This window comes from Halyomorpha halys, unplaced genomic scaffold, assembly GCF_000696795.3.
Source record: "Halyomorpha halys isolate HHAL.00 unplaced genomic scaffold, Hhal_1.1 Scaffold155.1, whole genome shotgun sequence".
Classification (NCBI taxonomy): Eukaryota; Metazoa; Arthropoda; class Insecta; order Hemiptera; family Pentatomidae; genus Halyomorpha; species Halyomorpha halys.
This window is the reverse complement of record NW_027115270.1, coordinates 262,673-289,189: the sequence shown is the minus strand read 5'-3', so window position 1 is coordinate 289,189 and position 26,517 is coordinate 262,673. Positions and strand designations below refer to the sequence as shown.

Below are 26,517 nucleotides of genomic sequence, written 5' to 3'. Positions count from 1 at the left end.
TCATAAATTTTTAAATAAAAAGTAGTTTATAAGATTGTGTTCTGAAAAACAACGAAAGACTGAAATGGTTAGACGTCTTCGCTCATTCCATAGAATAGAGATATTTAAAGAAAAAACCTAAAAACTGATTTAAATTTCAAATTAACATTGCTTTGGTTTAAACATCTACCTGGTAGCAAGTGTAAAACAGAAATCACGCATGCTATTCTGTCAAAGTCGGATTCGTGGAGAAAGGAAAAAAAAAATATATATATATATATATATATATTTAAATATCTACACTACTCTATTTTTCAATAAAGTAGTACCTTCCAAAAGTCATTATTGGTGTTCAAACATTACTTATTCATTTTAAATTTGTTATAAATTACAGTTTTACAATATTTTTCTTAATTTTAATGCACTATTTTTGATCCTAGAAAATGTTTAAATTATCCAGTAACTTGTACTTTTTTCGATTTTAAGATACTGAATGGGGTCGTACATATCCTAATACAACACTAAAAAAGAATGAAAAATGTTCGTAGTATTATTAAGAATTTAAATAATTAATTAGTTTTGAATATTTTTTTCAATTATTTCAAAATTTTAATAATTTCTATAAAATACAATAATAAATTATGGTTGAGGTATTGTTGACCTTAGTTGTAATTCAAGAAGTTTGTTGGGGAGGGAGGAGGGGGTACAGAGAGAGAGCGGTAACCGCACCCCCCCCCCCTCCATGAAACAACGTCTAGTATGATAAAACAAATTTGTAATTTTTCTGTAATAATATCTAATGTGTTAGGAAAAATAAATAAAGATGTTACATTTAAAAAAATATTCTTAAAAATCAATTAATTTTAAATGAACCTGATATTGTAGGAGTTATTACTAAAATTTGCGTTATAAGAAAAATAGTGTGTCCTCGCCTAAAGCCAAGAGCTTTTTCACCAGAAGAAATAACAAAATGTTTTCGGAATTTTTCAAAATTCAATTTGTATGTCAAACCAACCAATTCAATGAATTTTAGTTCATTTTTGGTACTGTCAGCTAAGATAAAAATGTAAATTTCATTTAACACAAAAACGAAATTTTGAATTTTATTTAAAAAAATATATTTTACTTATACATGTTATGAGGATGCATGGGCTAAATTTTATTTTGGCATTGTTTTAAAGTTTCGATTTTTTAATTTTTAAATTAATCTGGTATATTTGATTGGTATTGAAAATTATAGCTCTTGTAATTTTGATGAGAACTGTGTTGTTGAACTGAGAAGTTTTAGCTTTGTAGGAAAAATAGTTTTTGGTCAAGGTATTAAAAGATTTAAAAACAAAATGAAAAGCCAAGTGACAAAAATTAATATTTTAGACTATTCTATGCATAGAACGTAAATACCAAGTTTCAGAAATTTTTGAAAAACTTGAATCCGAATTGTTATCTCGTTTGCTAGTATGGTGGGGATGACTCTGATTGTTGATGATTTATATACATCTTTCTTCATCTTTTTTTTTTCTTTTTGTGCCCTATACATCAATGTGTCATTCTCCACTCTCTGATAAAATAATAAGTCAGCTAGAAATCGATGGTATAGTTTTTGGTCTATATCTTGGGATTGTTAGGGGAAAAAAACAACAGAATAGAATACTAGCTGTAACTGACTTAAACAACTCACTAATGATTCATGCGGGCTGTTGGTTCGTTATCTTCACGAATTGCCCTCATATTCGACGTATGTTTGTTTTATTTTTTAAATACTAAGTTGTTATTGACTTATTAATAGAGACAGATAAATATTTTTAACTTGTTTCGTTGTTAACTATTATAAATATAATTTAATTTTTCATTTACGCAATTTAGTTTATTACTTCATTGAATCATTTCGAAACATAATTAGCAAAATATTTTTATAAGCATGGATCATGAATTAAAAATTATAATGAAACTATTCTAATGTAAGGTTCAATGCTAAATTTTTACTTTTGGCGAAATAAAAAAAGTTTACACCCCTGTATTAGTTACTTGAAAGCTTATATTTAAGTAAATAATTTTATTTAGTTTTTATTCAAAACCGTAATGAGAAACAGGATATTTGGTGTGAAATTCAAAATTTAAATTTTAAAAAATAAGCTTGTTGGTACGATCTTCTTCAGCACAAAATAGCCTTTTCATTCATTAATAACTTAGTAACCTTTAATTTTTTTTTTTTAATATTCTTCAATATTACATTATGATACTATTATTTTATTAAACATTCTTCCTGCTGTAGTGAGATACAGTTTACTTAGTTTTCGTTTTTTAGTACAAGATAATTATTTTGCAAAATCAGATGGAGGGAAAAATGAATTGTATCACTGAAGTCAGCTTGGGATCAATAAAATTCTTTTCTCGGTTAGACAAGTGAAACCCCATTGGGTTAGGTCATGAAAATCGATAGTCAGAAAGAAGTCTAAATGAGAAATGTTTCTATTTTACTTCATCATTAAAGTTTTTTTTTTCAATTATTAAGTCTATAATATGTTTGAAAAATCAGAATATGAATGCAAATTCTCTTATATAATGTTATAAAAATCTATGATAAATTATTAGTTCATTGATCGAAGTCATAAACACCGTTTTATTTCCATATTAATGAGCTACAACAATTAATATATTTTCTAGAAGTAATAAAATATTCTCCCTTTTTTTAATCATATAATTGAGAAATATACAACTTGCTCATTATTTTTTTAAACTTCTAAATCTTTGAATGTCAATTATATTAAATTACCCTTTACCTTTGATAATTTAGCATTAAATTTTATACGACGTCCATGTTCGGTACTTTCTCCGTAGATAGTCAGTTTACTCTGCTGTGTTTATATTCTTTGACCTTTAATCCTTAAAGGATTTCGATTCTAATTCTAATGGCGTAGCATTAAAATATCCCTTTTGAAAATATAAATAAATATGACTAATTTTTATTTTACCTTATAATAAAGCAAATGTAAATTGCTGATATACTAACGTATTAAACTAAAATATGTGTTTTGTGCACTACCATAGAGCGAACGATATTATTAAACCATTTTTTATTGGGTTCCTGTCGAGAGAAACACACACAAAAAAAAATCTTATTTTAAGTCCGTGCTTTCTATTATTTCTAAAATAAATACTATTCATTGCATTTTTATTGTCGTTATCGATATATTAAAAAAATATCGTTAAGTTTATAATTTTTCATCTTGTGTTGAAACTTGCCATTTATAACGCAAATAAAAAAATTAATTGATCATGAAGAAATCACAATCGTAATCTTAATACTTATTTTACGAATCATATTTGTAATCCTCTTTGACACAGAATCATACCCAAAGTCCATTCCAGAGAAGTTACACTATTATGAAATGTTTATTTAAACAGTTTTCACTGGTATTTGTTTTAAAAATAATCACGAAATATTTTCGATTTGTGATACACCAATGTATATAGGACATAAAGTTGTATTTGTTTGATTTGATGGACAGACGCCTGCTCTGCTTTGGACTGATGTAATCTAAGGAATAATGTTTCATAGATTCAATCGTAGCGACCTTTATCTTCCTCAGTTTTCAAGGACGGTTTTTGGCATTCTTTTGTTGTTCTCAAGGCTTTAGCGATGAACTTTTTTTTTTTATACTTGTCTAACATTTATTAGACTCTCTTAAAAAGTTTATGAAAAAAAAATAAGACTGAAAGAAGTTAAGATTTCATTCCATCAGAAGCATCATAGCATGAAAAATTTAATTTATATGTCTATCATTTTTTTTTTCCTGTTTCAAATTTTGTACGAATACATAAAGTTTATATGAAGATAAAATGTATATTATTTTTTCAAAATGTATATGATTAAGAATGACTTGATTCAAATAATTTGTAAAGTACTTTAATTATTAAGTAATATTATTGTCTTGAAAAATATTTTTCCTACAATTTAAATGATGCTCTGAAGTTGGTAATACTGCTTTAGACTAAAATTTGAATTTATAGTTTTCTAGCCATATTTGACTGGTTTTTAAAATTTTTTTATTAATAATGATGGGTTGAAGATGAAATTTATATTTTTTTCAGGATTAGTGTATGATCGTAAATTTAAAAAAGAATTGGGTAAAAGTTTCTGGAGTAGCAAAGTCTAAAAATAGCGTGCAAATTGGAGGGAAATTGGCTTGGGGAGGAGGAGAGGGGGGGAACAACTTACCCCCACCACCTGCCTAGCCGGCTCCGCTGACGCCGGTCCCAGTCCTCAGTCTGATGTGATCGGTTGTGTTTTATAAAGCTCCTCTCTCTTCTTCCAAGCGTTCTCTTCCCTTCAAAGCGCTCTTCGGTGAGTCATTTTGTCTGTAAATATTCCAGAAAGTGTTGGACAGAATATCCAGTGGACGCACCTCAACTCTTCTCCTACAACATAGCAGTAACATTCGACAGTGCTTACGATGTGGACAGTTTTTAAAAGAGATATGGTCGAAATATAATAAGATGTGAGACAGCTGTGGATTTTTCAGCCGTTAAAGCGCTCCACGTGCTCACGGACAAAGGATCTTGTATGCAGGTTTTTCTTTTCTTTTTTTTCCTAATCCTACAAGTATAACCTGTACACTAGTTTCAAGTAAGTCTTGTTTACTGGTTACTTAATTAAACCATGGCAGTACAACTAACTCCGATTATACAGACCTTTACCTAGGACAACACAGTAACAAGTTGAGAAGGGGTGCAGATGTTAGGGTGGGGATCAGCAGATGGTCTGTACGCTTAGGGACTAAAATCTAACAAAAGAGCAACTGGCCTATCCCTGCCGGCTTCTAACCTGCCTGATCCTGTCTCTTTTAGCGTCTCCTACGAAGCCTGCAACGTCTTTCTTGTGCATTAAGGTTTGGTAACTTCATACCACCGTTGGCTTTTTATGTGCCAAGGGGTTTGGAGTTACCCTACTTTGGTGTATATATTCCCACTTTCAGCAGTTCGACGATGTTTTACTACCAGATAGTTGTATTTCATCTATTTAATGTGTTCTTAGCTGTTAGCTCTTGTAAGTTTCCCATAATATTCAATTTTGTTTAATCTTACTAGCTGAAAAGTAGTTACTTTCATCAAGTTTTGAATTAGTTGTTAACTTTATAATGATATAGAACAAACAGAAATTAATAACAAAAGGTAGTAAGAGTTGCTGTAGAAGTTTTTCAAATCTATTGATGCAAGTTTTGTTAAATTGTTTAAGAACTGTTTTCTGTCATTTAGTTTTACGTTTTATATTTTAATGTTCTAGTCCTTTAATATTTTACTGTTATTTAAATTAGATGTTTTTTTAAATATTTTTTGTATTCAAACAGGTAGCATTAGAGCTTTCATAAACTGCTTTAAATACTGTACCTAATATCAATATTTTGTAGTGATGTAGCTTCAAATAATTAATATTATGTATATTTTTAAATATTATATTTTTTTCTTATATCACTGTTTTAGTATCAAGAAAAAGTAGTTTTATTTAGTTACTCAATATGTTTCACAAGTATTATGTTCTCATAATATATATGTAAGCCTGTTTAATTAAAACAGGTAATATTTAATTTACCTAAGTAGTATTAATAAGATATGTTTTGTTGATTATCTAATGATGTTATATAATTTTTGTAAATGATTTTGAATCATAACATGCATTCAACAGACCTTGGACCAGTATTATAGAGTGCCACAACTTGGTAACTCCACCACCGTTGGCTGATTTTTTGAAGGCAATGGTGTTGCAGTTTCCGCTTTTAGGCATTCGTTGTTCTTCAATGATCTATGCTCTGTTTACCTGTGAAGAGAAGAGATGAGACATGAAGAGGGGGATGTCTGGCCTTGGGAGGCCATTCCCGCCAAGGCAAGGCTAGGGGGAGACAGTCTCAGGGATCACCTCTGTAGTTTATATCAGCCAGTTTTAACAAACCTTGAGTGTATTAGACCATCTCATTCTCCCTCATGTATTATTTTTATACTTTAGAATTAATGTAAATATTTATATCCTGTTAACTCCTGTATATACCTCTATTTTTTTAATTTATTGGTGGATACAATTGAATATTAGATTAAATAACAATCTCTTGTTAACTTTTTTTTTTAATTTGCTAGATATGATTTCCAAACTACCTAATTTACTGTTTTTTAATTTTAATTTTTTTTTAATTTATACCTAGGAGTTGGCTTTATTTTATTTTACTTTTTTACTTATTTATTAGGAAATTATGTTCATGACTATATAATACAATCCTACTATTGTTCTAATTTTTTCCCCATTTTGTTTTATTTTAATGTTTTACAGGAAGTTTTCTGGATGTTCCAATAGTAGTGTAGAGGCTACTATTTACATTCAATTTCAATCCAGCTTTTTGTTAGATTTTTTTTTTTTTTAGTTGTGTTAAAGTTTCAGTTGACTTCTTTTTTCTGATAGCAGTTACAAGTATTTAAATCTCTTGCCAAAAACGTATATTGTTTTTTCATGTATGATATGTTAATGATTAGTTTTATAATAACTGTTTACTGCTTGAGTCCTTCATTGAAGCAATTGAAAATTTTCACTGTGTTTGCTTCAGCTCCATTGTTTGAAATTTTAATTTCTAAAACATTTAAATCCCGTTGTAAGAAATATTTTACTAAACTAGAAAATGTTTCATGATAATTAATTTCAATACATATTGTATTTTATTATTATTTCAATTGTTTGTTTTATTATCGTTTTTGTTATTAAAAATAATTGTTTTCAGACATCTGGCAGTAAACACCTTTATTATATCAATTTCTTGACTATCTGAATATTTTTCCTATTTATATTCTATTTTGTTAGATTTTTATTGTTAACATTTTTGAGTAATTACTTACATAACTTTAATACAATTTTTTTTGTTTAATATTCTTTTACGTTGTTATTCATTTCTATTTTATGCAAGCTTCTAAAAAGTGACATTTACAATATAACTTATCTTTGACCTTGATCTTCAGATTTTCAAGGTCAATAGAAGTTAGGGAAATTTTTAAAAGAGAAGGTCAAAAAGACGGGACAAATATTTGTTTTATTATTATCACCAATTACATAACAAAGGATTCTGTAAAAATTTAAAGAAACTAACAAGGTAAATTATATAAGCTAAAGGATAATTGACATAGCTCTGTTTTTAAATTTATTGTTTCAGGTTTTAGATTCTACTTCATTTTGTATGCAAGTTACTAATGGATTTAAAGTCTGCCTATTGTATGTTGTTTATTTTATTATCTGGTAATTTTTTTAAAATCAATATACCTTTTATTATTTATTAAAATCATATCTCTACTTTATTTTGATGGTGGCATAACTTGAAAATAAAAAAAGTTTGTTCTAATTTTGTTTTGGGCATATTGTATTAAATGTACTGTAGTCTACATTTACATTGCTATAAGAAGGGTGACTTCAGGACAGCCCTAGGTGAATCCCAGTTGACCAAATAGCCCCAATCTACAGTATTATATTTGGAATACACCCAATAAAATTAAAGTAAAAACTTTTAAGTTATACCTCTATCAAAATAAAACAATGATATTTTAGAATAATTGTTTATAAAAAGTAGATAAAACATTAAGATACATTTTAAAGAGTTTATTTAATACTGTAACTGTGGTAAAGAATTATGAAGATTATAATATATTGACTTCAGTTTGTTACGATAGACTTCTGTGGTTCATCAGAGTAGAGTATTAAATAAATAACACATCCCTTACATATAAAATTCATTTGAACTACTGACCCGCCAACAGTTAGTATTGCATTAAACAAAATGGCATATAACTTGGTTTGGTGCACGTTATTATGCATGTTGAAATGTACCAAGCCAATGATAAACATGTTAATAAATCTTTACCATCCATCTCAACCAGTCTGCACAATCAAACTGTTGCTTCTAGACTATTAAAACTAAAACTTAAAATCATTAACAGTATTTTTAAATTAAAATAGTCTGGATGCAATATAATTTAACATGCTAATTTAGTTTTACAATTTGACAATTAACAAATAAAATTAGAAGCAATAAATACTATAACTGATAAGGGCATGAGTGGATGAAGGTGCTCTGTGCCAGTTAAAGAAAATCAGGATTTTTATTTGGAAAAATATTTTGACACTCTTTTCTACTAGTACCTTGCTGAATTTTTCTTAACTTTAAACACGAGCAGAAATCAGAAGTTTGAAATTGAGTTTTCCAGACAGAAATAACATTGAGCCCAATAAATTTGAAGAAAGTTACAGTGATCATATAGTTGCAATGTAATATGGTTTTAGCCAAATAAATAACATTTTAACATAATAATGTACATGGTATGTATGTCTAGTAGTTCTTGAAATTAATGTAAGGTTTTTCAAAATAGTTTAACATTTTTCTCCTGATTCATATGTATATAATAGAAGGGATTTATATAAAAATTGGACATGTAGGAATACCACTACCTCAGTTTATTTTTAAACAGATTTTTTATGGAATAAACTTTGTATGTTTTATTTGTTACAGTTCATCTTTGCAAACGTGTATTAAACCTTTCCAATTGATGGTTATTTAGAATTTATACTTAAAAAGTGAATATTCACTATTATGGTCTGTGTTTATAATTATTTTTTTTTTTATTACTGTCTTATCAATTACTGTTTAAACAAGTAAAAAGAGGGGAAAACTATTTACTTACTATTTATTTATTTTTTAAGTTAATAAATACAGAAAAATTATAACTAAGATAAAATAAAAAAAATCTTATAATTAGTACAACCTTATTTGAACATTAGTTAAAATATGGGCAAAGACAATTCAGGATCTTTTTATTCATATGAATTGCTCTTCGATATGCACTCAAAGTTATACCTCCTGGGTGTAACTCCTTTATATTGACCATATGGCATGTTCTTTAATAACAATTTAAAAAAAAAAAAAAAAACCTCTAAAGGTAATTATTTATTTATTTATTGAAGGGATAGGGTATGGGGGGAGTACAACCTAATCTCGATTTTTGGGAGAGCTAATGTTTCCCTTTCCCCGCCAATTAAAATTTTTATCTTAAAGGTTTTGTAATTTTAGGACTGCCAATTTAAGTATTAGTATATTTTGATAATTTAAGATGATTTTTTTTTTTTTAAATTAAAAAATTAGTCATCTAGGATTTTTTTACTCAAAGGTAAAAAGTATAACATGAACTAAATTTGTAATGCTTTTATTGTTAAATTATCAATTTTAATTTTTTAAGTGACTATCTACTTGATACTGTTGTTTAATTGCAATACTAATTTAAAATCACGTTATTTACTTAATTATTGTATTACAACTTTTTCTAAGAATAATTAAAGGAAGCTCATCTGAGTGCAGTCTAAGTAATTTAAATAGAAAATAAACTATTTATTATGTGCCAACATTTTACTCCATGTTTCAGGGCTTCATTAGAGCTTACAGAATGAAGGAAAGCCCAAAGCCCGTTTCATAGGGCAAAACATTGGCCGGCTCCTAATAAAGAGTTCATTTTCTATTTTTAAGTTACACTTAGACCATCTTCCTTTTGTTAATATTAATTGTCGGATTGTCTTATTATATTGTTTTGGTAACTTGGCTTACTATCTTTAGGAATCAGCTGAAGTTGTTGATTCATTCAGTTACGAACAATGAAGAATTTTGAAAGAAATATTTGATGAACTTACAACTGGCATTATAGGGGGGAAAAAGTGCTTATGATGTACTCTTTATTAATATTATTATTTTTTATCTATTTGGAAGATGATTTTATCACAATCAAGTTTTTAAAATTTAATTCTCTATTAAGAACATGAAAAGTATTTATTGTTAGTGTCAACAGTTCTCTGCCTCCAGATTTAAGTACATACCATTAATGCCTCTGAATATTGGACCTACTGAAGTCCAATGGGACCAAACTGATAAGATGAGTACAGTACCATCATAACAAAATAAAATATTTAAGTTGTTTCATTTGACTGTTAACAGACTGTAAGAACTATTATTCATAATTAAAACTTATTGATGTTTACTTCAATTATCTATGTTTAATATGAAAATAAAGTGCATCAATCATTTTGGCAGTTATTAGATCCAACTTATTACCTGTGAAAGTGTTAAATTAACCTTTTTATTTATAATTGGTGTTATTTTTGACTGAATAAACAAAAGTCAGACTGTGTAAATTATTTTCATTGTTGTAATGATTATCTTTTTTTTTTTTATACAACCATGTATCCTTAATATTTTCCTTGATCAGTTGTTTAATTGCTTCCAGTTTATATTGCACAAAAGGCAAAACTAAAGATGTTTATATTACCTGTTACTTTATCAACCTGACAAATGTCACCTGTAACTGTGGTTTACCACATTAACTTGCATTAAATGCAAATTAAAATAAAAAATATATTCATAATTATTTCACATTATCGTCTTGCTGGATTAATTGATATTAAAAAAGTGTACATGTTCATTTCCTAGTGCTCACAGTCAATCAATCAGTCAGTATCTCCCCATAACTCTCTCTACCATCCTGCTCCTTCCAAAAAGGTCATCGACTCACCTTATCACTTGTGTTTACCTTTCCCAGTTTAATTAAAACTGCCCTGCTCAAGTATTCCCTTATGTACAGATGTTCCCCATAGGTTATTTTGTTGTTATAGGTTATTATGTTGTTGTAGGTTAGTTTGTTAATTGTTATGTCACTGATTAAATTAAATAACTCCAGTATTGCATCTCAAAAATGCATTAGGTGGTTTTCAACCCTAATTTGCTGAACAGTAATTTTAGTTAGACGATAATGTGAAATAATTATGAATATATTTTTAATTTAAATTTGCACTTCTTAGATCAGATTTACTAAATGTATTATAATGTTCAGTTGTAAATAGGAATAAATAAATATTAAAAAAAAAATTTGCACTTAGTGCAAGTTAATTGTCAGGTTGATAAAGTAACAGGTAATATAAACATCTTTAGTTTTGCCTTTTGTGCAATATAAATTGCAAGCAATTAAACAACCGATCATGGAAAATATTAAGGGTGCATGTTTATATGAAAATAAAAAAAAAAAGGTAATCATTACAACAATGAATATAATTTGCACAGCCTGACTTTCGTTTTTTGAGTCAAAAATAACACTAATTATAAAGAAAAAGGTTAATTTAACACTTTCACAGGTAATAATTTGGATCTAATAACTGCCAAAATGATTGATGCACTTTATTTTCATATTAAACATAGATAATTGAAGTAAACATCAATCAGTTTTAGTAATGAATAATAGTTCTTATAGTCTGTTAGCAGTCAAATCAAACAACTTAAATATTTTATTTTGTTATGATGGTACTGTTCTCATCTTATCAGTTTGGTCCCATTGGATGTTAGTGGGTCCAATATTCAGAGGCATTAATGGTATATACTTGAATCTGGAGGCAGAGAACTGTTGACACTAACAATAAATACTTTTCATGTTCTTAATAGAGAATTAAATTTTAAAAACTTGATTGTGACAAAATTATCTTCCAAATAGATAAAAAATAATAATATTAATAAAGAGTACATCATAAGCACTTTTTCCCACCTATAATGCCAGTTGTAAGTTCATCAAATATTTCTTTCAAAATTCTTCATTGTTCGTAACTGAATGAATCAACAACTTCAGCTGATCCCTAAAGATAGTAAGCCAAGTTACCAAAACAATATAATAAGACAATCCGACAATTAATATTAACAAAAGGAAGGTGGTCCAAGTGTAACTCAAAAATAGAAAATGAACTCTTTATTAGGAGCCAGCCAATGTTTTGCCCTATGAAACGGCTTTGGGCTTTCCTTCATTCTGTAAGCTCTAATGAATGACTCCAGTTCATCCTATATTAAATTTTTACTTGTTATTTAATACTGATGAACCATCAGTCATAATAGATGATATTCCAGGAGTGAAAATGTTCTTATTTGCTGATTTGATTATATGGGAACACAAGTTTTAGCTAATCTTCAGGACTCCCAAAACACTGTTGTCGCCAACAGTTATATTTAATAGGAATAGCAAAATAATAAAGTCTTTGGTTGTTAGAAAAAATGAATTAATACTTAAAAAAAAAGAATGATACTTAAAGTTCTTTCTATAAAAATGTATGATAATCATAAGTATAAGCCATTATGAGATAAAAAATTAAGCAAGAACATTTGAACAGAAAATAAAAGAGATTGTTCTTAACTTATAAAAACATTGAAGCCACTCACCTTTTTAGCTCAACAAGGAAATGCCAGTCATAATAGGATTGGACAACAGTCTTCCAATTCCAAACCACAAGATATTTACCAACTCGATCTTTCATATACCTGAACAGTTTTTTAAAAAATTATAATGCTATCTTGCAAAGACTTGCTAACGTAATCATAAAATAGTTGTCAGTAATGCCATTTATACATAAAGGAGATTGTTAATATATTCTATATGCATAACCAGAACAGTTGTATAATTAGTAAAATGTTGGTTTGTTTCTCCGCCATTAGGCAGACAGGGGGTACTATCCTAGTTTTAGTAAAAATTAAATACCATATATAATAAAAAGGACCAATTTAAAACTGTCACAGCTGGTAAGTTGGATCTAATAATTACTGCATTATACTCGTATTTCCATATTAAATATATATATAATTGAAGTAAGTATTAACCAGTTTTAATGATAAATAATAGTTCTTACAGTCTATTAGAGTCTTATTTCTGCTACACAAAACATTAAAAACACCTTCAAAATTATTAACATAGTATGTTCAACCCACCGTTGAGTTGTCTGGTAATATATTATTACCAATTACGTAGAGTCTAATTAAGTACTTAGTGCTATTATTAAGAAATATGAGTAAATTTTATTTCTAAAGATGCTGTAAATTGATATAATCCTAATTGTTGAATTTCGTCTAGTTACCCTCTAAAATTTCACTTCATTTATTGCATTTAAAACTTAATGGTCATTAGCTCAATGTAACAAGTCAGATTCTGTTGTATAAATTCTTTTAGTGAGTTTTCAGCAATGAAGAAGGATCAGAGTTCTAGTTACAATATTCTATAGTTCTTATTTTTTCTAAGAACTCTGAGAAAATGGATTGGGATTTTATTGTAAGGAGCAAATATTCTGGTATTATATCTATTAATTATTGGGTTAATGTACCTTGGCATGGTCTATATGTTATATTTATTTTTGTACAAAAAAATAAAGGTAAATTTTTGTGACTATCGTACAGTCAAACTCTTCTTGTCTGACTCTCCTTCATTACGGAGTTGTACCTTAAGGGACAATTTTATTAAAGATCCAACCAAAAAGGTACAAATTTAATTCATTTGTATGTATGTCTTATTTAGTCATTAACCATAAATTAAAATTAGTTCTTTTGTCAAATTTCTGAGGATATGTATATAATTTACAAATTATAGTAAGTTAAAATAAAAGAACTAAAACTTTGTTGTTTTGTTTTGATTGTTTTATTCTGAAGTCCTCCTCAATTTTTCCGATACTCTTTCCACTTATTTAATTTCAATATTTGTTTATTTGGCCTTAATTGTAATTTTTATCGAACATGAAAAATTACGATAAAATATGATACTTTATCATTCCAAAAAAATCTGTACAATTTTAAAAAAAAATTAATGGATCGATCTTGAGACATTTCTAAAGAACTCTCAAAAGTTAGAAAGGACCCTACAAAATATTCAAGATTATATGTCACTAGATTAATGCCTTGATTTCCTTTTTTTAAACAAGGTATCATAGCTGAAGCAATTGAATGTAGGCAATTCTATTGTTTCATTTTGTGTTGTTTTTTTATTTACCATTTATTAATGGAAACCTTCGTATAATGACAAAATATTTTTCTCCATGAGTGTCTGTTTTTTTTAGAATTTTTACTATATCTTGAAAGCTTTTATCCTAATCATTTCATGTATGAATTGTCTTACAAATATTTATTCTTAGTTGTTATAAAAAATTATGAATATTGTTAAGCATATTGCTTAATAAAAAATTGGATAATTCTTTTAGTGTAAAGTGATTCGTGTACTTGAAACTGCCTATGAGATGGCTTTTTTCTTAATTTGGTACTGTAACTACTATATATTTTTTCTGAATAGTTTTGTGTTTATCTTGAGAATTTGAATGTATCAAATATACTCTCTGTTTTATGAAGAACTTATGTCCCTTTATTCAACAATGTAATAATAGCCGGAGATTTCAACATTAATTTCCTATGATTCTCCTAATAAATCATACCTGGTAGACCTGTTTTGTTCCTTAGACCGTTTTCTTGTTTCCTTTCAGCTTACCCAGTTCACAAGTTCCTGCCTTTTCCTTTTCATAATAGATTCCTCCCAAAAGTTTTTATCCTTCTCTCAACCTTATGTGTTTTTCCTTTCACATCATGATCTGGTTGATTCTTGACTCTCAAACTCCTGATAAATTCAAATCTTTTCTCCATTCATTATCCCAATCCCTAGAACCAATATATTCCTCTTCCTTCATTGATAAAGTGGTCAAGTGCTTTACTACTAACCTTACCACCTTCCTAAATTACCAAGCTATCTTCCTTACCATTCCCCTACTTTACCCCAATCACCAACCCATTCAATTCCACATCTAAGTTAGAAACATTGTAGTGATTTTTGATCAGCACTTTTCCTGGAATTTCCCAAATCATCCGAAAACCTTACTCCGAAAAACAGTTCCTGTGACTCTGATTCTATACCTCTCAAAACCATTATGGTGGATTGTCAGGTAGGCAAGAGATGAGACTCAAAGAGATTAATGAATTTTTTTATTAGATTTATCTCTAGGATCCCTAGATGCTCTCATGTCTCCAGTTGGTACACCGAATTAAAGTGACTTCACCCTCTTTTCCATTAGAAATACTTCCTGGTTGTGGATCTCCTTAGAACATTTAAAACTAAAAAGTTTCCCTATATTCTTGGTTTGTTACCCCATGTTCCTATGTCCACTCCTTAAATACAAGATCCCAACCCACAAAATTGTATATTCCTTCTCAGAGAACCATTTCCTTAAAAATAAATGGAAATATATATATTAATTTCTTTCAATATCGAATTGTCAACTATTGTTTGTTTACTTTATGTTTTAAGTATATAAATATCAAGCTCGAAACTTTATCACTTTTGTTTTACTATTTTTATTACTATTTTTATCATTTTGTTTTATTTTTAGTTATTGAACCATTATATGCTGGACAATTGACACTCAAATGTACTCTGTAATTATTCTTAAGGGACTAGAAGTCTCAGAATAAAATTACTTTTCATTTCACTTCAAGAAGTTGTTTATTAAATAAAATTATAGGAACATATATTGAAAATTTATTTTCTGTATTTCAATCCATTTCCTACTTTCTATTGCACAGTCTTAAATTGCCTTTTGTTGAAAAATGGCTTGGGCTTCTATAGACGGAAATAAAATGCCTAGTTATTTCTGCTGAATTATTTCTATAACGGCGCAAACAATTTGAAGCTAATTGAAATTGAGAAGTGAATGCTACATAACAAAAGGAGAAAAAAGAGGCAATATTAAAAGCAGCAAGTTACTCACACAAGGACGTAACTTTAATTTCATACTTTTTTATGTTTTGTGTGGATATAGTGCCTTCTTCAGCTCAACAGCCTTAGGGGCTGTTCGTAGCCAATAGGGTGAAGGTGTCATCTTAACTGCAGCGGCACTGATTCATGTCTGGCCTGGTGGGGTTGACTTTTATTTTGTGGTGGTCCCACAGAATCAAAACAAGTTAAATAGTCCTGTTCTAAAAGTAAGGAATTTTAATTTTTTATTATTTTTAAAATTTTCAAATATCTGAAGGCTAAAGCGTTTTCCATCTATTCTATAAATTTAAAATAACTTATTCACTTCACATTGAGCATAATTATTGCTTAATTGTTTGAAATTTAAGTTACAAAAAAAGATCTGAAGCACTTGAAAGAAAAATATAAAACTTCATTTTATCAAAGTGATCGAAATTCAGTTGCCTGTTAAGCAGTGAGATTATGGAATGGACTTATTTGGTTTATTGTTAATTTTAAGTCCATCAAGTACAGCTCCTGGCATAATTTGGTCAAAGACCCTGTGCATAAAACACAGCTTATAAAACATACATATGAAAATAATTTGACAACATGGAAGAGCAGTTCATTTCAGAGGAGAGTGGGCTATACAGTAAAATATTATATGAGAATTTATAATATTAGTCTTGAACAAGATGGAATTGAAAGTGATCCAGAATATTTCTAACGAGATTGGTTTAAAAAAAATACCTAGAGTAACCATGTTCTTTTTTCTCTCCACTGTTATTGATTATTATTATGGTCTGTCTTTGTAATGCTGTGTGATAAACCTGTTTAAACATATTGGTAAAGCGATTCCTCGTCCAGCTCCTTTTTAGTCTTTGATGCATCTCTTTCAGAATGTTCTTTGTGGCCATCCATTGTAAAAAGATTTTGTATTTCTTATGAAAAGAAAAAAAGTTTGTTCCTTAGGATACTGTATACTTTATTAGCTTAAATAATTACATGATTGTAAATAAATAAATTTGTACCGCTACAACCTATAAAGAGCCAAGGGTGCAGTATTTTAGATAATAATAGTAACAAATAATATGTAAATAAACATTTATTAAAAGTATATAGATCAATAATATTTATCATGGGAATTTCTAAAAGAAGATTCCAATAGAGCTGAATTTGCAGTTTTCGTAAATGCCCATAGAGGCCACTATCTAATCATTCAAAAGCTTTAGCTGTAGTTCTATTAGTCCCCAATAGAGAGAAATTCTTCTAGCCATGGAGTATAGAGTTCATTGTATGCTCCATGCTTCTAGTCCAAGGGGATAAAAAATGTCAGTAATTTTCCTTTACTTTAATGAGAACCTTGTATAATGACTAGTAAAAATGGATGAGTCTACTAACTATAGTCGGGAAAATAAAAAATCAAGGCTGTTACTAAACATTTAAAAATAATTAATTTTTCATTCAGAGCTCCATATATTTGAAACTACTTACAACACTAAACCTACTAGAACATCATTTAAAGAGAGAAAATTTACTGAAATATGAGCTTCCAGGCAGACATATGCCATCACTGTTGACACCGTATTCAGCGGATCTGGCAACTATTTTTATAATGCCATTCCGGCAAAACAAGATAAATCAAATAGCCAGTATATGTACATATCATTTTCTCTTGTATATATTTGTAAATGTAAATATTTATTTCTTTTTGTTCTAGGAGATAAGGAAAAAAAAAAATGAAATATGAGCCGTAAAAGGGATATTAACATTCAATAATTCCCGAAGATATAATTTTTTAAACAGCAACATTTCATAAAAAGTGTACTGGAAAGTCCGTAGTTAGTGAATTTATTTTGGGAACTCTATATCTCAGGAATCATGATATGTACAGATGTTTATTAGCACTCAAATTAAAGCTAGTTTAATGTGCTGTAAAGTAATTTATAACATTTCTCTTATTAGGAGTAGTACTTTTGATAATAGTTCCCTAATAAAATTTACTAACTACTGATTTTTTGTTAGTTTTCAAATTTTGCTTTCAAAAAATTGTATCTCGTGAACTATTGAATGTAAACAGCTCTATTAGGGCTCTTATTTTAGAAAATTTACTCTACTTTAAATTATGTCCTGTTAGGTTTAATAGTTTTGTAGGAATTTTTAAAGATGGATTTTCAATGAAAAATTAATTTTTTTTTAACATTTTGAAAAAGTTGTAATTTTTTATTCCCCCTAACTATACTTAGCGGACTTATCAAATCTGACTAGTGATTTACATATTTTTGAATAAAGAAATAAAAAATTAGGATGAAATTACTGACTTTTTTTTCCTCCAGGCCCTTGTACTATTCTAGGACCAAGGTAGTTACAGAATATCTTATAAAAGTATACCCAATAATGACTTAAATAGATGATTTTTATTTTTTGATAATTACTCATTCATTATTCACTACTTTCAAATAAGTTAGTTTGTTTTTCTAAATTACTGATAAATAATTTGATTTATGTTAGGTTTATAATCTACAATTAACTTCATAAACTCAATTTGATCTAGTAGAATTTAACCATTTATGTCACTCTCCTTACCATATAGCGTTGTATAATTTATTTTTTTTTTGCAATACACATTGGGTAAAATCACCACTTCTGGTGGACATAATTTTGTAATCCCTTTAAACCTATCAGAGTGGTGTAGAAATACCACTTTTTATATTTTCTTTCATTTAAAAACCTATTAAATCAGAATACTAGTATCAAATAGAAAAGAAAAACAGCCGTCCACATCTTTTCTCTGAAAATCCTGAGATAATTTTTATTTTTCAGCTTTAGCACGATAGTTAAAGGTAGCCCCAAATCAGTAGTTCCCAAACTTTTTGGTCATACCCCCCCCCTTTCCAGGAAAAATATTACATAGCACCTCCTGGTAATAAATTTTTAAAAATTTTAATAGAAAATATGTATGTATTAATGTTTCTACCTTTTTTGTATAATATAGCAAAGAAAGGTGTAAATTAGAAACATTGAACTTGGAAATTATGAAACTATCTATTGAACTCAGAATAGAATAGAATAAAAAGTTAGAAATTTGAAATCATCTTAATGAGAAGGATAAACTAGCTGTGCTGCAACCAATTTAGTTAGTAATCCTCGGCTCTATTTTCTTCAGCAGTTTTATTGTTGATCGTGACTTGTAGTTATTTATTGCACCCGTGGCCATCACCGCCCCCCAGAATCACTGCAGTGCCCACTTTGGGAATCACTGCCCCAAATCATCCTTAGAACTCATCATTACCATATGTCTATCATTTTGTTTCATAGAAACAGCCGTTTATAGGTTTCATACCAAATCTGAAAGAAACACTTATTAAGCTAAAATAGAAAAAGACCTAATGGTTTTCAAATTAGAAGTTTTAAGGAAACATACCCAGTTTAAAAGTCCTTGAAATTAACTAAATTTTTCATCATCAAATATGAACATACATTTAAAATTCATATTAATGAATACATTGATGAGTTCATTAAACATGAACTACATGTTTAATTAGGTGGATCCAAGTAGTGGTATAATTGGTCTTACATGCCTCTGCAATGTATAAACATTACATATATGTATAACATTATTATATTCAATGAAAAATGAATTTTTATTTGGCAGAACCAATAATCAGACCATGAGATAAGCTAATAATTCCATCACAAAATGGCTGTACTGGTATAAAAACAAAAAGTTCACTCATTTTTTATCGTTTCCATACAAGACAAAATATTCATAGGTTTCATCTTACCAACTAATAAAAAGATCATACTTTTTTTTTTTGTAGATTTTGACCACAGTGCTATGGTAAAAATAATATTTATTATTTGTAATATATATCATATTTCATTGACCATCATATTAAAAATTATTGAAATTCCAATTTATGTTATTAAGTTTTCGTATGAGATATTTTTTAAATAATCAAACCACAAAGATGTTATCATTATATGTTCTTATTTTTTCTTTAATATTCTCTAAATTTTCTGAATTCAGGTTTTAAAAATGAGGTAGTTAGGTAAATTATGGGATCTAACTAAAAAAAAAGGTTGTTAGATAATTGATAAATAATAGATAAAAGTAAATATGGAAAATAGTCGAATAAAAAAGGAGGTTATAGGGTAAAATCTTTATTTAGTAATAGGAAAGAGGGAACCTTCAGGAGCTTCAATTCTTGAGGCTGGACTTGAAGTCTAGTGCTACCACTGGAGGAAGTTATTGGAACTTCTATCTTAGATGTGGAGGTAAATTGCTTGGACTCCTCTGTTATTAGGAGTTGAGAAAATATCAATATTTTTTTCTGATAGTTTCTATTAAATTTATCGTTATATCTTTATCAATATTGCAATATCGAAAAATTTTGTTTGTATCTTTAAAAATGAAATTTTTTTGTAACTTAGTAATAAGTTTTTTATTTTATTTCTTATTTTTCTACATATAAATATTTATGTTGAGCATTTTTCTTTAATTCTTAGGAATGAAAAAATAAATAAAAATTTATATATTTTATAAGTTTTAATTAAAATTGTTTTTCTTCCTTTTCAACATTTTTCTCTAATGTTCTAGTTTTTTTTTTTTGTTTTTTTTTTTTCATTTTTAATGATATATCACTGGTTTGCTTTAATAGTGGCCCATCTGACAAAAAAGTAGGTATTTTATTTTTAATTTGATGCATTTTAAAGAACAATAGCGTCGACTGAAATTACTTTTTCTACCATGGTTGTCTTATTTGTTGCAAAGCTGTTGTCACAAAATTACCGCAGCCTTCAGTACAATCTATGTAATGCCTGAAACACAAAATTTTAAAAAATATTTGTCAAATGGTCCACCATCAAAGCTAAGCAGTGGTGTATACTTTCGAATCAGATTCTGTTCGATGCTATAATATTGTGAAGTTTGTAACTAAAATAAAATATAATATTTATAAAAAAATAACAAAGGCAGTCTTTTATGTAAAAAATATAAAGTAATGAAAACTTTTATAATAATATAATATAATTTAAAAATTAATATTCTCGTCGACTCAAGACTATTACACTTACTTGACAATCAGACTAAACTTTCAATTAATTTACAAAAATTCATTTATATGACCATGATAAGGCTTGGACTTCTGGAGTTGAGCTTTGGGGCTACTCTACTAAACTATGGAATTTTCTTTGTATCCAATTCAGAATCCTTAACGCTCCTTACTTTGTCACAAATAAGTCATCCATCAAGACCTCATGTTCCATATGTTGCTGATTTGACCAGAACCAAATATGGTTATATGGTTCCTTCCATGATAAACTCCCTAACCACCCAAATCCACTTGTTTCTAACCTTGCTTCTCCTTCATTACCTGATAATCCTCCTAGGTATCTGAAAATAACAGGGCCTTGATATCCTCCTCTCTAGCAATGTTATTGGAGTGCTACTAATGGGTAGATTCTCCACAAGACTGTCATGCAATTTTCTTTTTGCGTATATTTTTGTTGTATAGTTGTAAATATCAATAAATAAATTATTTAAAAAAATATTAACATTAGTAATTAGCATTAGGTGGCCTCTATTTTGGATTTAATTTTATATTACAATTCTTACATATAAATCTGTCTTATATTTGTAATTATGCAACTTAAATATTCAGGCAAAAATATTTTGACATTGGGTGGGTACATGAAATATATAAATTACGTAAAATTGGTTTCTTTGACATTTACGAATGCATTATTATAAAACTAGGCTTATTTATGGTATGGTTTCCTCATTGAAATTTGAAGCTGTATATAGCTAAGCAATTTGTCTTGTAAAGTAAGTAATATTATTATACTTAAACTGTTAAGGTAAGTCATGTGAGTGGACAGACCAGATTTTTAGATCCAAGATCCAGATTTTTAAATCATCACAACAGAAAAATAAAATTCCCAAATCACAGAAAATAGGTTTGCCCTTGTTGATAAGACTGTCCTGAATATAAAAATAATGGAGTTGGTGATTAACTTTATTGTTTTGTTTTTTTATTAATGACTTTATAAATAGATAAGAACGGACATTAAAAACAAAAGAAAAATATGGGCTAATTAATTATTAGTAAATAAATACAGTCAAATATATATGTATGGATTATGGTTGAAAGCTATTCTGTCTTCTTATTATATTCATATACTAACTATATCTTTCTATCTCCTGAAATCTATGAAAAAATATGATTTTTATTATACCAACACAGCATTTTAAGTATTACTTTTATATTTTGAGTAATATTTGTCTTCTTATCAATTTTACCTTCCAAACAAATCCATGCACATCCCTGTATGAGAGGTCTCAAAGCACAAGAATTCTTTTTTTTAGGATTGTAACTCACTCTAAAAAGAGTGTTTGTTGATATTGACCCTTTCAGCACCAGACCATAGATACATACAGATATGTTACTCTACTTTGGTGTTAATATATTTGTAATATATATTTCTAAATGATTTGGGATTAAATAATGATTTAATAAAAGATACATAAATGGAACATAATTAATTCTTATTATGCTCTTATATTTGTGCCCTTTTTAGTTCTAGTTTATCACAAACATCATTTCTGTATGAATTGTGCTCGTTGAAAGAATGGTACTGTAAACATTGTGTGACATATCATAATATTATGTAAGGAGAATGTGGTCAGTGGAGAGATCACTAATGAGTACTGCTTATTTTATGTATGCCGACATTTTGACTTAAGTTGAGGGCAGCTGCAATGGACAGTTTAACATCAGTGCTCCCAATTTGTGCCAAAGTTGAGTGACTATAGCGAAAAGTTCAATAATTGTACTCCTGATACGTCTTTTACAGAATTTTCTGTACTCCAGGGAGTAAGTGCATCATCAGGATGAAGGCCTATAATTTAGGCTGAAACGTTAGGGCAAAAAAAAAAACTCATACTTATAAGTGTTCATCCTACTGACATCCACGAACAACTTCCCCGTATACTGTGTCTACATTCAATGATATCCACATATGTATATATTGCATTATATTAACATGACATATTTTAAATAATAAAACAGATATGTATAAGTGTAATTTACATGTTTGCATTTTTATTATACCTATTTGCTTCTCTACATTGGTTTTTATTTTGCTTTAATTTTTTTTATTTGTAAAAAAAAAATAAACAAGGAAATATACCTGATCTAAACTACAATGATAGTAAGGAGATCACATTGAAATACCAATTACTAATAAATTACCAAAATATAATGATGAATCTTGAATTGAATGAATATTTTAAGTTTTATTTGATGCTTTAGCTATTGTATTTCCAAATCTGTTGTGAATTTTGTCTTAAATTGGTGAATTGTGGATACTTTTTATATACATACAATAATAACTTAAAGATTGTTCTTTTATTTCATAGTTCAGCTTTTCAAGTAATGATATTTCATACATTTTCTTTGAAAACAGTCAACATTGTATTATGTTATTAATTATTTTTAAAATAGAAATACAATTTGCATTAATTTATTTTGTTTTTGGTCAAAATGCCTGTAATATTCAAGCTGAATATTATGGCTTAACAAACAATTTTTTTTCTTTGTAAGGAATATTGCAGCGGTTCTCAAAATGGGATGTCTTGAGCAAATGTCACTTTCTCAAAATATTACAAAAAAAGAAAGAAAAACATTGAGATAAAAATAGCAAATATGCTATGCATTCTAGCATTTACTTTGCACTGTTTTTTATAACAAATTCAACCACTCTAAGGATAATTGTGCCGACATTATTAACTTTTTTATCTTGACAAGGGTGCCACAAAATAGTTTTCACCCATCAAGGGTGTCATATAAAAAAAGTTTGAGAACCGCTGGAATAATGCTTGATAGTAATATCGTACTTATTTCACAACACAATAAAACCTGATTTAGAAAATATAATCTATTTCTAACTAAATTATCCATTTCTATTTATTATTTGTTTAAAATTATTTAAACTTTTTACAGATTTCACTTGTACCTGGGATGTAGTAATAATGCATGAGCTGCTTCAAGTAGTATTTATTATTTCATATACAAACTCTTTTATGCTCAGCGAATTCTAAAATACCCATCCATCAACTATAGAATGCTCAAATTTATTTTTCCCTTCAGTCTGTTGATGCAAACTTGGATAGACTTGACCCAGAATTATATCATCTGATTTGGTAGAAGTAGTTTCTGCTTTTGTCGTGGTTGTAACTTCTTCTGGTTGTCTAAAATTATTTTTTTCTTTTGCAGATACTAGTTTTCTTTTTGATTCGTACTTCTGAAATGATAGAATCAGGTTCTTCAAAGTGGATTTTCCTTTCGGCTTGTTGAAAATTTGCCATGGATCTAGTTTTGGTTCGATAAGATTTTCATTTTCTTCCAAATTGGTATCATCAAAATAATATTTTCCACCACTTGCACCAACAAATACTGCTGCAAACAGCTGTCCAAAATGAAATAATAATTATGTTATGCAGCATATTATATATATTTACATTAGTCATTGAGAGGTTTCCTATTAAAAGTCAAGTCAAACTTTAGGAAAGTAATAATTAAAAAATTATGTTAGCCAATAATAGATTTTAATTAAAATATTGATTTATAACACCTATTTGTCGAGGCAAAATTTAAATTTTGAAATAAAAATATAATGTTTTTGGTGTAGGATTTTAATTTTTCAAAAAAAAAAATTTACTTTTCAGAAGTAGATATAGATTAACTTTTTATAGAAAACTCCTCAACTCGGTTCAATAAATATTAACCTTTCATTTTATTATTTTTTTCATTAGCTTATTAGTTTGAGAATAGAATAATATATTTACTACAAAAAACATTTATTAAATTAATAAATTTCAAACTAGGAGTATTATAAGGGCTACATTCAGCAAGAAGGAACCAACCTACCACTCGAATACTTACTCATCTGTGAACTGACAAATAAAACATTGAACACAGAACAATACTACTAATATATATATATAACATTTGTGTTTATAAAGTAGAGGTCATCAGAGTTACTGCAACATGGGGAGGAGGGAAAGTAATTTGATTACTAATTACTACTTTCTTATAATTTTATAATCTGTTGCATTATAAAAAAAAAACCAATGACTGTCACTTCATTGGTAATCATGTATGATTCCATTATGAATATAACTTACGAAGATTCTTGAATTGCTCTGATCAAAATTGAAATTGAAAATAAAATATTTTTGAATTTCTGTTCCTCAACTACAGTAACATTTTGTTTTATTTTCTTTTGAAAAGGAATTTTCAGAAACTATTTTCAAACTATTAAAGAAAATAATAAGTTTATCATGAACAACTTTAATATAGTTAATTATTTTATTTTTTTGTGGGATTCATTTGTAATTATTAAATATCAATCCTAATAATTGAGGTAATATCTGAATGAAATAAAATCTTAGCTTATATAATTTTAACAGTCGATAGGAGTTTTCAACCTGTTTCTGTAAATAAAATCTGTTTAATATTGATTAATATATTGCAGATGAAAAGTCCCGAGAAAAATTGGACCTTTACTGATAACTATTACTTCTAGGAGTAGTATTTATGAAAACATAAAATTTTAATGATTTGACTGGGGTGGAGAAGAAAAAAATTGAAAATAACCAATGAAAAGGGTTGAAACACAGCTAAAATGTTAAAATTATATAACGTCCTATATCCATATAAAAATATATCCATTATATATAAATATATGTACAGAATGGACCTGTTAAAAATTACATATATATGTTTTATTTTAAACAATATGAGTTTAATGTGGCCCTAAGGATTTTTTCCTCAATAATTTTTATTGATACTTAATAATTAAAAGTAATAAATGCCGGTATTTCTGTAAAATATTAGATGATGCCTGTATATTTATTTGTTACTAAATTTAGATAAAATTTACAGCACTTTTAATTTGTTATATTTTGAATAAAAAAATTAAGGATAAATAATAAAATTAGATTTTTTAGAACCCAGTACAAGTAGTTAGACTATTAAAACTAATTAGCATTATCAACTCACCAGTATGGCAGATGTCATTGCCATAACTTGTGGAGCGGCTTCACTTTGAGGCAGAGAGACTGTAATGAACTGAAGACTGTAAGGACTGGAGTGTCAGTGGGATAGGTTTGTAGTTCACCTTGCACTAGTAGGAAGTGGACACTTCCCCAATGGCCCTACCACTCTTAAGTGGTCGTCACCCACAAAATAAGGATTCCATTCACAAGTTCATTATCAGTCAATGTCATCAGTTCATGTCCGTTCACATTATTATATCAACTCTCAGTTTTCATGAAACATTTTTTTGAAAATAATCTTGAGCTATAATAAAAGTATTATTTATTTTTAATCTAATCTTTTTGGTAAATGGCAAATTCTGTTTAGAATTTATAACATATACAATTATATTTCCATTTATTAAATTTGTGAATGTTTATAATAATAAGAGTTTAATCTTTCTTGGAGACTGATTAGTATTGTTTATACTCTCATAAATATTTTTTTCCCTATTTTAACCCTTATATAAGTATTATTTTACCTTCATCACCTATGTATAACACAATATATGGTTGTGACATATCTGTTTAAAAAAAAAAAAAAAAGAGGTAATAAAATAAAACCCAAATTTCATTTCTTCAAGATTTTTTTAAAAAGAACTTTATTATATAAATTTTCTAACACTCAATGCAATAAGTAAACAGTATTTAAATAAAAGGAAAAAAGCGAACAAAATATATTAAACTAAAAGGTTTTTTTAACTACATAAAATAAATATTTCTATGCGTATATATATATATAATAAATATACACACACATATAAATGTATGAATATAACAGCAATAAAGATTCATGTGTAATGAATATCACAATATACTTATTTTTTAAATATATATTATATGTTCTGTTGATTAATTTAAGT

The 26,517-nt window shown here is 27.9% G+C and overlaps 2 long non-coding RNA genes across 3 annotated transcripts; one reads left to right on the top strand and one right to left on the bottom strand.

Moving 5' to 3' along the window:
* The first annotated feature begins 5,570 nt into the window (after window positions 1–5,570).
* Window positions 5,571–15,363, top strand: LOC106678705 (uncharacterized). Of its 2 annotated transcripts, none has more exons than XR_001342807.2 (3): window positions 5,571–5,960; window positions 7,167–7,249; window positions 15,212–15,363. It is a non-coding gene; the product is annotated as an uncharacterized lncRNA (long non-coding RNA). The 2 variants fall into 2 exon arrangements; XR_001342808.2 differs by having other exon boundaries at window positions 5,571–5,987.
* Window positions 15,364–23,596: 8,233 nt separating this feature from the next.
* LOC106678706 (uncharacterized) lies at window positions 23,597–25,835 on the bottom strand. Its single transcript, XR_010844795.1, has 2 exons — window positions 25,620–25,835; window positions 23,597–24,024 (listed from the first exon to the last, which is right to left on the bottom strand). It is a non-coding gene; the product is annotated as an uncharacterized lncRNA (long non-coding RNA).
* Window positions 25,836–26,517: the final 682 nt, after the last annotated feature.